The following is a 12,447-nucleotide window of genomic DNA, read 5'->3' on the forward strand; positions in this document are numbered from 1 at the left end:
GTTGAAGTGTCCTGTCCCCATCGTGGCCCTTACACACGGGTTTTGGCGTGGCCCATCCCTGTCTGGTCCTTGACCTGTGAGGTTTGGGGCAGTCCTGCCCATGTTCTTGTCCTGACCCACAGGGTTTGGGGTGTCCTGTCCCTGTCTGGTCCATGACTTGTGGGGTTTGGGGATGTCCTGCCCATGTCCCAGACCTGAGCCACGGCGTTGAGGGTCCCGGGTCCCTGTCTGGTCCATGACCTGTTTGGTTTGGGGGTGTCCAGACCATGTCCTGGCCCTAACCCACAGGGTTTTGGGTTCCCTGTCCCTCTCTGGTCCATGACCTGTGGGGATTGGGCTTGTCCAGCCCATGTCGTGGCTCTGACCCTTGGGGTTTGGGGTGCCCTTTCTATGTCTGTCCATGACCTTGGGGTTTGGGGACGTCTTGCCAGTGCCCGAGCTGTGAACCACATGTTTTCGGGTGCCTTTTCTCTGACTGTCCATGACCTGTGGGGTTTGGGAGTCTCCTGCCAGTGTCCCTGCTGTAACTCACGTGTTTTGGCGTGTCCTGTCCCTTTCTGTGCCATGGCCTGTGGGGTTTGGGGATATCCTGCCATTGGCCTTGCGCTGAGCCATGTTGTTAGGGGTGACCTGTCCCTGTCTGGTCCATGAGCTGTGGGTTTTGGGCTTGTCCAGCCCATGTTGTGGCTCTGACCCATGGGGTTTGGGGTGCCCTTTCTTTGTCTGGTCCATGACCTGTGGGGTTTGGGAGTATCCTGTCAGTGTCCTAGCTGTGACCGACTTGTATTGGGGTGTCCTGTCCCTGTCTGTTCCATGACCTGTGGGCTTTGGGGGTGTCCTGCACGTGTCCTGGCTCTGACCCATGGGGTTTGGGGTTCCGGGTCCCTGTCTGTTTCATGACCTCTGGTGTGTTGAATTGTCCTGTCCCCATCGTGGTCCTTACGCACGGGTTTTGGGGTTGCCCGTCTCTGTCTGGTCCATGACCTGTGGGCTTTGGCGGTGTCCTGCCCATACCATTCTCCTGGCCCACAGCGTTGGAGGTTCCAGGTCCCTGTCTGGTCCATGACCTGTGAGGTTTGGGGGTGTCCTGCACGTGTCTTCCGCCTGAGTCACGGGGTTTGGGGTGCCCTGACCCTGTCTGGTTCATGACCTCTGGGGTTTGGGGATGTCCTGCCCATATCCTGCCCCTGAGCCATGGGATATGGGCTTCTGGGTCCCTGTCTGGTCCATGACCTTTGGGGTATGGGGATGTTCTGCCAATGTCCTGGCCCTGAGCCACAGGGTTTTGGGTTCCCAGTCCTTGTCTGGTCCATGAGCTGTGAGTTTTGGGCTTGTCCAGCCCGTGTCGTGGCTCTGACCCTTGGGGTTTGGGGTGCCCTTTCTATGTCTGTCCATGACCTTGGGGTTTGGGGACGTCTTGCCAGTGCCCGAGCTGTGAACCACATGTTTTCGGGTGCCCTTTCTCTGACTGTCCATGACCTGTGGGGTTTGGGATTGTCCTGCCAGTGTCCTAGGTGCGACTCACGTGTGTTGGGGTGTCCTGTCCCTGTCTGTTCCATGACCTGTGGGGTTTCGGAGGTATCCTGCACGTGTCTTGGCCCTGAGCCTCAGGGTTTGGGGTTTCCTGTCCCTTTCTGGTCCATGGCCTTTGCTGTTTGGCGATATCCTGCCAGTGTCCTTGCGCTGAGCCATGGGGTTTTGGGTGTCCTGTCCCTTTCTGGTCCATGACCTGTGAGGTTTGGGGGTGTCATGCACATGTCTTGCGCCTGAGTCACGGTGTTTGGGGTGTCCTGCACGTCTCTTGCTCCTGAGCCACGGGGTTTGGGGTTCCGGGTCCCTGTCTGGTCCATGACCTTTGAGGAATGGGGATGTTCTGCCCATGTCCTGGCCCTGAGCCACGGGGTTTTGGGTTCCCTGTCCCTGTCTGGTCCATGAGCTGTGGGTTTTGGGCTTGTCCAGCCCATGTCGTGGCTCTGACCCATGGGGTTTGGGCTGCCCTTTCTTTGTCTGGTCCATGGCCTGTGGGGTTTGGGTGTGTCCTGCCAGTGTCCTTGCGCTGAGCCATGTTGTTTGGGGTGTCCTGTGCCTGTCTAGACCATGACCTGTGGGGTTTTGGGGTGTCCTGCACGTGTCTTGGCCCTCAGCCACGGGGTTTTGGATGCCCTGTCCCTGTCTGGTTCATGACCTGTGGTGTGTTGAAGTGTCCTGTCCCCATCGTGCCCCTTACACACAGGGTTTGGCGTGTCCTGTCCCTGTCTGGTCCATGACCTGTGGGTTTTGGGGATGTCCTGCCCATGTCCCAGCCCTGAGCCACGGCGTTGAGGATCCCGGGTCCCTGTCTGGTCCATGACCTGTTTGGTTTGGGGGTGTCCAGACCATGTCCTGGCCCTAACCCACAGGGTTTTGGGTTCCCTGTCCCTCTCTGGTCCATGACCTGTGGGGTTTGGGCTTGTCCAGCCCATGTCGTGGCTCTGACCCGTGGGGTATGGGGTGCCCTTTCTTTGTCTGGTCCATGACCTGTGCGGTTTGGGAGTGTCCTGCCAGTGTTCTAGCTGTGACCCACGTGTTTTTGGGTGTCCTGTCCCTGTTTAGACCATGACCTGTGGGGTTTGCTGGTGCCCTGTACGTGTCTTGGCCCTGAGCCACGGTGTTTGGATTGTCCTGTCCCTTTCTGTTCCATGGCCTGTGGGGTTTGTTTATATCATAGAATCATAGAATCATAGAATTATTAAGGTTCGAAAAGACATCTAAGGTCATCGAGTCCAACCATCAGCGCAACACCACCATACCCACTACACCATGTCCCTAAGCGCCTCATCTACACGTCTTTTAAATACTTCCAGGGATGGTGACTCAACCACTTCCCTGGGCAGCCTGTTCCAAGGCCTGACCACTCTTTCAGTAAAAAAATTTGTCCTATTGTCCAATCTAAACCTCCCTTGCCGTCACTTGAGGCCATTTCCTCTCTCCTGTCACTTGTTACTTGGCAGAAGAGACCAACACCCACCTCGCTACAACCTCCTTTCAGGTAGTTGTAGAGCACGATGAGGTCTCCCCTCAGCCTCCTCTTCTCCAGGTTAAACAGTCCCAGTTCCCTCAGCCGCTCCTCCTCAGACTTGTGCTCCAGGCCCTTCACCAGCTTTGTTGCCCTCCTCTGGACACGCTCCAGCACCTCCATGTCCTTCTTGTGGTGGTGGGCCCAAAACTGAACACAGGATTCGAGGTGCGGCCTCACCAGTGCCCAGTACAGGGGCACGATCACCTCCCTGCTCCTGCTGGCCACACCAGTTCTGATACAGGCCAGGATGCCGTTGGCCTTCTTGGCCACCTGAGCACACTGCCGGCTCATGTTCAGCTGCTGTCGATCAGCACCCCCAGGTCCTTTTCCTCTGGGCAGCTTTCCAGCCACTCTTCCCCAAGCCTGTAGCGTTGCCTGGGGTTGTTGTGGCCGAAGTGCAAGACCCGGCACTTGGCCTTGTTGAACCTCATACAGTTGGCCTCGTCCCATCGATCCAGCCTGTCCAGGTCCCTCTGCAGAGCCTTCCCACCCTCCAGCAGATCAACACTCCCGCCCAGCTTGGTGTTGTCTGCAAACTTACTGAGGGAGCACAGTAATCTATACATCTATAATTAGATCTAAGAACCTGATGGGATATGACTGGAGCTATATAATTAAAGTCACATCCAATGATTTTAGTAAAATTGCAAATGCAAAAATTTGAGTGATTTTTAGTGTCTACCTTCGTGTCCTCTACAGATATAAAACTACAAGTAGTTCTCAAACATACGCAACCTTTGCAGTGTATATTAATATGGTTTTAAGGTCAGCATTGGGGTGAATTTCAAAATGACAAACTTTCTGATCAGTGTCAAGACAAATATCTTGCGTATCGATAGCATTATTCTCACAAATGAACCCTTGTTGTTCTCGTACAATGCAAGATTCTAAATTTACAGTTTGCCACTCATTCCCTGTTTTTCGAGCCCCTGCCGTATGTTCAAAAGGGTAAAGTAGAGTCTTGTTGTGATTCAGTCCTAACGCTATAATAGGGTGGATCATATATACTGTAGCTTTGCTAATAGTTAATACAAAAGCCTCAACTGTGTTTGTAGCAGGATCATAAGTAAAATTCACTAAGTTCCATTAAGACTGAAGTTTGTTTTCGAAGTCATTTGCGTTGTCCCAAATTATTTTCCGAATTTCAGTGGGGAAGATGCCCTCTTCACCCTCTCTTAGGACTGAAGCAGTTACTGATTGCATCCACAATTGTGCCTGAATACAGCTGAGAGCTAGAGAAACATTATTTTGGAGCCCACCGAGTGAGTTCATGATTATCTCATGGTCTCCTCTGTTTATTCTTTCCCAATCAGGTAACACTTTTGACAGTAGCCACTGATGGGTTCCCAGAGCCAATAGGGAAGATCGTAAAGGCTGGTGTAATTTTGTTGGCTCGGTAGTAGAGGCAGCCAATTCATTCATTATTACCTCTGCGTCAATGCTATTTAGGACCCCTCACCCTGTACCTAAAATACCAGTTAAGTCTCTTGATATTCGTCTTTTATGCAGCCAGGTAGTCCACCCCTCGTAAGAGGTTTGCAAAAAAGGAGAACAGGCCGGTTGAATTTCTGAGACATTGTTCTGCATTTGTTATTTAACTTGTTTAAGGGACCAATCCGGGTTAAATAGCATTTGTTGTTGTCCTGTATTCCTTATTACATATGGCCCGACTTCATACACTCTAGGTTTGAGCTTGAGTGCATGAGGTGTGACCGGTGTGACCGGTGTGACCGGTGCAACAGGCCTTGCCACAGCATTTATCCTAAATTTAAATGAGAGTCCAATGTTATCTCTGGCCCAGAGACAAACCACCTCAGTGGTTCGTATTAGTGTGAAGTTATGCCAACATTCTAATTCCCTTCCGGTACAGGCCGTTATGTTATTTGGAGGGCAGACTGTATTTGTCATGCAGTCCTCCTTGTTTTTAGGGCAGACTTCTGTGGTATCACCTATGGGACAGATGTTCCGATTACTAATCTGGGATGCCTTTTTATGGGTAGTCGTCCCATTAGTCATTCGGCATCCCACTTCGATTTCTTCTCCTACAGTCCCCTGGAGCTGATGAATTTCTGTAGTGTTACCCCATTCCCCTCTCAAGTATACCTGGCTTCCGTGTATGACCACAGTAGATAGGTTTAAGCCTCTCAGATCAGACAATTTCCCCATGGATCCGGTATATTTGATATAAGTCTGAGACCAAAGCTGCTTAGTATTATCCTGGCTAGAAGTGCTTTCCCATCCCCAAATCATAATTATGACCGTGAAAAAAATAATTTTCCCGGTTGGGCTTGCGTGACCTTCCATGGAGATTTGTGTGCCTTCTTCACTCTGGTATGATGGATCCAGGCATTCTGTTCTTTGATTTTGATTGCTGTGAAGGAGGTGAGGAGTACTTGGAATGGTCCTTCCCACTGCGGCTCCAAAGTTTTCTCTGCAAGAGACTTTACATCACATAGTCTCCAGATTGTATATTATGTAGAGGCCCATCCAAACCCCTGCTTCGAGTCCCAACCACATATTTCTCAACCTTCCTGAGTTGTTTCCCCAATGCAACCATGTAGGAGGTCATGATTTCATCCCCAACTTGTGTGGACATCCCTTTCTGTACTCTATAGGGTCGTCCATACAAGATTTCAAAAGGGCTCAGTCCTTCCTTTGCTCTTGGCCTAGTTCGTATGCGCAAAAGAGCCAAAGGAAGAGACTGAGGCCAGGCCAAGTTAGTTTCCTGTCCCAATTTCACAATCTGCTGTTTGATTAAGTGGTTCATTTTTCCTACTTGGCCACTCGACTGAGGGCGATATGGGGTATGAAGCTGCCAATCTATGCCCAAATGGCGGCTAATTTGTTGTACTACTTTGGAGACGAAATGTGGTCCTCTGTCAGAAGATATGGTTGCTGGAACCCCAAAACGTGGTATTATTTCTTGTATTAATATTTTAGTTACCTCCCGAGCCTTGGCTGTCCTGGTAGGGAATGCCTCTGGCCAACCTGAAAAGGTGTCAGTTAATACCAATAAATATCGATACCCCCCTTTCCTTGGGAGTTCTGAAAAATGGATCTGCCATTGTTGCCCAGGCTCGTTGCCTTTTCCGATTTGGCCCATTTCTGGTTTGGGGGTATTCGTGGGATTTGTCTGGAGAGAGAGATGGCACTGCTGTGTCACTTGCCTTACAGTAGTGTATAGATTCCTAGCTACGATTTCTTTGATTAGTTGTTTATATAGAGCCTCCGCCCGCCAATGCCTCTTCTTATGTTCTTCCCTTATCAGAGACCATGTTAGATAGGAGGGAATGATTAGTTTCCCTTGTGGGGTGAGAGCCCACCCCTCTCTATTATATGACCCTTCTAGATCTGCAATAAGCTTCTGATCTTCTTTTGTATATTCTGGCTTACCTTCTAGGGAGATTCGCCCGTCAGGGACTAAAGCCCCTTCTATTTTTACCTTTGCCTTGGCTGCCTGTTTTGCCTCTCTGTTTGCCAGCTCATTTCCCCTTTCCAATTCCAAGCTCACTTTCTGGTGTGCCTTGATGTGTATAATTGCCACTTTCTCAGGGAGTTGTACTGCCTCCAGCAGTCTCAAAATTTCCTCTGCGTGTTTAATATTCTTCCCTTGAGAGTTCAATAACCCTCTCTCTTTCCAGATTGCTCCATGTGCATGCACAACTCCGAAGGCATATCTTGAGTCTGTATAAATGTTCACAATTTTTCCTTGGGCCAATTCCAAGGCACGGGTTAGAGCGATTATCTCCACTTTCTGTGCCAAGGTATTTAGGGGCAAAGGCCTTGATTCTATTATCTCCTGATGAGTGGTAATAACGTATCCCGCGTATCTTTTACCACTCAGGACATAGCTGCTTCCCTCTGTGAACCAGTTCTCTCTGTCTTCTACAAGGCTGTCTTTCAAATCTGGTCGGCTTGCGTATGTTGTTTCAATGGTTTCTAAGCAGTCATGATGCACTGGTTCTGTGTTTCCCTCTAGGAAGGAAGCTGGGTTGGCAATGTTAGTGACTTTTATTTCCACATCATCCTGTTCTACCAATATAGCCTGATATCTTAGAAATCTTTGGTGAGAAAGCCAATGTCCGCCCTTCGCTTCCAGTACTGCAGATACTGTATGGGACACCAGCACAGTCATTTTCTGACCCAGAGTGAATTTTCGGGCTTCTTGTATGTTTAGTATTACAGCTGCGACTGCCCGCAAGCACCCAGGCCAGCCCTTCGCAGTTGTATCCAACTGTTTGGAAAAGTAGGCAACTGCTCGTCGATCGGGACCCAAATGCTGTGCTAGTATCCCCAGAGCAACCCCTTGTTTTTCATGGGAAAAGAGGAGAAATGGCTTACTCACATCTGGGAGCTCCAAGGCTGGAGCTGACATCAAGGCTTTCTTTAGTTTCTCAAAGGCTCGTACGGCCTGGTTGTTCCATTCAAAGTGTCCCTGGCTGGTAGTTATTAGGGCATATAATGGTTTAACAAGCAGTCCATAATTATAAATCCACAGTCGACACCACTCAGTCATTCCCAAGAAAGTCTGTAACTCTTTCACTGTTCGAGGTCTCGGGGTTTGGCAGATTGCCTCTTTGCGGGCTTGTCCCAAAGTTCTTTCCCCAGCACTGATTTCATAGCCTAAATAAATCACTTTGCGCTGTATTACTTGGGCTTTCTTCTTAGACACCCGCTACCCTTGGAGCCCCAAGAAATTTAATAGACTCACCGTCCAGGTGATACAATCGTTCTCTGTTTCGGTGGCAATCAGGATATCGTCCACATATTGTAGCAGTTTTCCCTTTTCAGACAGGATTTCCCATGATCCCAAGTCCTTTGCAAGCTGATTGCCAAAAATGGTAGGGCTATTTTTGAATCCCTGTGGCAACACCGTCCAGGTGAGTTGAGTCTTGCGACCGGTTTTGGGGTTTTCCCATTCAAATGCAAACAATCTTTGGCTGGCTTCATGGAGAGGGAGGCAAAAGAAGGCATCTTTCAAGTCTATAACAGTAAACCAGGCTAATTCAGGTGTTAGTGTAGTCAACAGAGTATATGGATTCGCCACCACGGGGTAGAGATCCTCAGTTACCTTGTTTACGGCCCGTAGATCCTGGACCACACGGTACGACCCGTCAGGCTTACGAACTGGTAATATGGGTGTGTTAAAATTAAACTCACATTCTTTTAATAGTCCGAATTGTAAAAATTTTTCAATTATCGGCCAAATCCCTTCTCTATCTTCTCTCTTTAGGGGATATTGCTTAATCCTCACTGGTTGTTGGTTTCCCTTTTTAAGTCTAACTTCAAGAGGTAATGCATTCTTTGCTCTTCCGGGTACATCGGTAGCCCATACCCCAGGGTATACCTGATTTAAGACTTCCTCCCTAATTTCTCCTTTTATGGAAGGACTGGTTAAGAATAAACTCAGGATTTGAATGTATTCTTGATCTTTTACTTTCAGAGAAATTTCTTCTTTTTCGAATATAATTTTTGCACCTAATTGTTCTAGCAAGTCTCTTCCCAATAGGGCCTTTGGAGAGTCGGGCATATATAGAAATCTGTGAATTCCCCATTATTTTCCCAGTTTATATTTTAAAGGTTTATAAAAATACACCTTTTCACTTTGGCCAGTTGCCCCCTTTACCATGATGTAATCATTCTCCAGGGGCATCAAGGCTTGATTCAAAACTGAGTATGTTGCCCCTGTATCAACTAAAAATTCTACCTCTTGTTGTTCCTTCCCTAGCTTTATTATAACCAGTGGATCCGCTAGGGTGGATTCCCCAGGTTCCCGTCAGTCCTTTTTCACATGAGCTACCACTTCCCTTGCCTGATAACTTCGTCCTCTTCCCCTATTCATCGGACATTCTCCTTTCCAATGACCAAACTTTTTGCATCGTGCACATATTGATTTTTTTCTAAGCGAGCGGTTCTTGCCTTTGTCTCCTTTCCTCTTTTTTCCTTACAACTGCCACTGTTCTCCTTCGTACCTGTTTGTATGCTTCTTCTCTGTTACTAAATACTCTCCGTGCTTCATCTAGCAACACCTCCAAATTTCTACTTTCTGTAGTGCGTAGCTTCTGGAGCTTGCGCCTAATGTCCCCTGTGGACTGACCCAAAACCAGAGAGACTAGTTGTTGTATTCCTACCTCGGATCCAGGATCCAGCGGTGTGTTACGGCGCGTTGCATCCCTCAGTCGATCCAGGAATTCAGATGGGGACTCGGAGGGACCTTGCTTAATTGCATATAGGGCTGACCAGTTTATGGTTTTGGGTATAGCCTTTTCCATTCCTCTCGAAATCCACTCCTGATACCCCTGTAGTTTTACCATTTCTTCAGATCTGTTCGCATCCCATTTTGGATCTTGTAGAGGGAAATATTCCTTAACATCCCCTCCTGTAGTCCTATAGTATTCATCAGCCAAACTCCCTGCTGTTTTTAAAATCAATTGCTTTTCTGTTTCAGCCATATAGTCTAATAATAATTGTATGTCCTTCCAATCAGGGTTATGTTGTTTCACAATAAACTGGAAATGTTTAGTTACACTGATCAGATCGCTCCTATAATCCTTTGCAATTCCTTTTCCATTCCCCTAAATCAGCAGTGGAAAAAGGTACCTTGATTAGCATCGTCCCGCCATCAGGCGCCACCGCCTCTCGAAGAGGTGCCTGTAAGGCTACTGGGGCAGTTTTCTTTCTGGTGCGGGACGATACAGGGCTGTCCGGGGGGGTGGAAGTTTCGTCCGAGTCTTCCCTTTATTGATCTTTTCTTTTAACCTTTAATAAGATGCCGGGACTGGTTTTCCTTCCCGCACTGTCTCAGTGATTTTATCGGAGGTTTTCTTATCATAGAACCCTCTAGATATACAATACTGCTTTTCCACAAAATTCTACAATGTTTTCGTACACGAAAGACGAAGGCTCTATGCTATCATTCACTTCGTTCGTCTCCGGCCGCTCTCCCTGCAGAGATTACAGAACCGTGGATCAGAACTCCGCACTCGCTTCGCAGCTGTGCTGCGTCTCACTCATACAACACAGACACTCAGTCACACAATAAGTTGTTGCAACAGATGATAATATTTATGGCCATGCCACGTACAACTCCTCAGACTAGTTGTACTCCCACCCAGCAGCTGCAACCGTAAAGATGACCCAATCGCAATTGCAAGGAGGTCCGCTTACCCTTCTCCTGCTTCTTATATACCAGTCATGAGCAGGTCCGTCCTGGCTCCCAACACTGGGATACAGCAGAAACCTCGGATCCACTCGATCTACTCCCAAGATCGCTAGCGGCCGCTCTATCGGTCAGCGGATCCCCCTATTACCGTGAGGGTACCCTCCTACCATACGGGGACTATGCTGCACGCCAGACGTCTCTGTGCGATTTACCAGCAGCCCCAGCCATGCGTACGACTTACAGACCCCTCTCCTAAAACATACCTTTCCTTTCCGCGGATTCAGGAGGTTCTTGTCTACTCCCACGGTGAGCGGCTGGCAGCGGAGTCCCCTCCGAGGAAATGCTCGGGGCGCGCCCAGGGGCGTCCGCTCCCCAGCCGATCCCGCGGTGAAGCAGAGAGTCTCCTGCCTGGCTCGCCAAAGCTGACTTGCGGAAACCGGACTCCACAATCTATGAGATTGTAAAGTAGGTATGTTTATTCAGCGCTGGGCGGCACGGGGGGTAGTCCCACCAAAGTCGTGCGCGCCTCAATGCGGCACTCACCATAAATATATACAGTAAAATATTACATATTCATAGAGTTTTGTAATACGCCTATACATATGCATGACCTGTCCCCGCTTTGTATTAAAACGAGTTCCAAGAAGTCATTTCCATAGACCCCTCCCATCTGCGCTTGCACATTGCCTCCTAGTGGGGGTCGTCGGGGGTCGTGGGGATGAAGGCTGATAGTTCCTCTTCGTCACCGCTAGTGACCTTTTGTTCTTGCGCAGGCTCAGTTGCCTTCTTACTTTTGTCCATAGCGCAGGGTCAGTTTTAGCTGGCTTCTTGAGACAAGTTTTTAGTCTTTATCAGGAGCTGTCCTTGTGAGGCGCCTCAGTTAATTTACGCCATAGCTAAGTCGGCCTTATCAGGCTGAGCCGGCCTTGTGAGGAGCAAAGTATCAAGCCCCTACCTACTGATTCAATCTTCTAACTCCTATTAATCATTCAACTACTAAAATTCCTTAATCCCTTCTCTCATCACAGCGGTGTACTCGCCGTGGTGACAGTGCCTGGGTAAGGTGCTGCAACAGCAGCATTTCAATTTCATCTGGTACTGGTACTGCTAGCGGGGATCCAAGCACCACGTTTTCACTCCGTCCAACTAGGAGAGCTGCAGCAGCTGTCCTAGGGACACAAGCAAAGGATCCTTGAGCTACCAGACTCTACTGGGTTTGGACAGGATGGTTAAATTTCTTCATGTACAAACCAGGTAGTCTGGCAATCCCAGAGCAGTGCAGTCACTCCGCTTGCTTCAAAAATCTCAAATGGCTTTACCTTGTCTGTTGTCCGGGGAAGGGGTGCTCCAGCATCTTGAGCAGCGGTCTGTCTCGGGGGTTTGGCCATTTCCCCAGAAGCAGCTATCGAGGGGCGGCAGAATCCTACAGCACCTGAAAAGGCTCGCATTTGCTTTTAGTAACTGGTCGGGGAAGATTTTGAATGGCCTTAATACAGTCCTTGGATAAACGACACTCCCCTTGTTGGAGAATGTAACCCAGGCATTTTACACTTCTCTTACAAACATCGTCACTTAGGTGGAGAAGCCCGATGGCCCTTCTCAGCAAAGGCAAACAGCAAGGTACGGCTGTCAGCTGTGTAAGATTCCTTGGCTACTAATAAATCGTCAACAGATTGTACCAAAATGTACATTTTTAAACACAGCATCCTGCAAGTCTTTTACTAAAATCCTTAGAAAAAGTAGTGGACAGCCCAGCAAAGCCCTGAGGGAGCCTTGTCCGTGTGAGCTCTATCTTTCCCCAGGTAAATGCAAACGGCTGGATGAATAGGTATACGGATTTAAGGGAGGAAAAGTTGCCCCTGTATCTACTAGACAGGGGTGATGATGTTCATCAATAGAAAGGTTTAAGACCGGATTCTCATCAGAAGGGAAAGTATTTCATATTCAGAGGCTCCTACAGTGACTGCACCATAGGTCCCTGCTAACTGCCAATCGGGGGTGAAATCTAGCTGCCCCTGCTGCATAGAGCAGGGAAAGATTGCAGCATCGGATTGAGAGGTCCTTTTCGGAGGCTGGTTTTTGTTGGTGGTTGTTGTTTTGTTTCGTTTTGTTTTCTCATACTGGGCACTCCCACTTCCAACGCCCTTGTTGTCCACAATAATTACAACAGTTTACAACAGCCTCCTCTTCCTTGAGATCCACTGCTTCTAGAACTTTCTCCTCTGCC

This window comes from Calonectris borealis, unplaced genomic scaffold (genome assembly GCF_964195595.1).
Source record: "Calonectris borealis unplaced genomic scaffold, bCalBor7.hap1.2 HAP1_SCAFFOLD_40, whole genome shotgun sequence".
In the NCBI taxonomy this organism is placed as follows: Eukaryota; Metazoa; Chordata; class Aves; order Procellariiformes; family Procellariidae; genus Calonectris; species Calonectris borealis.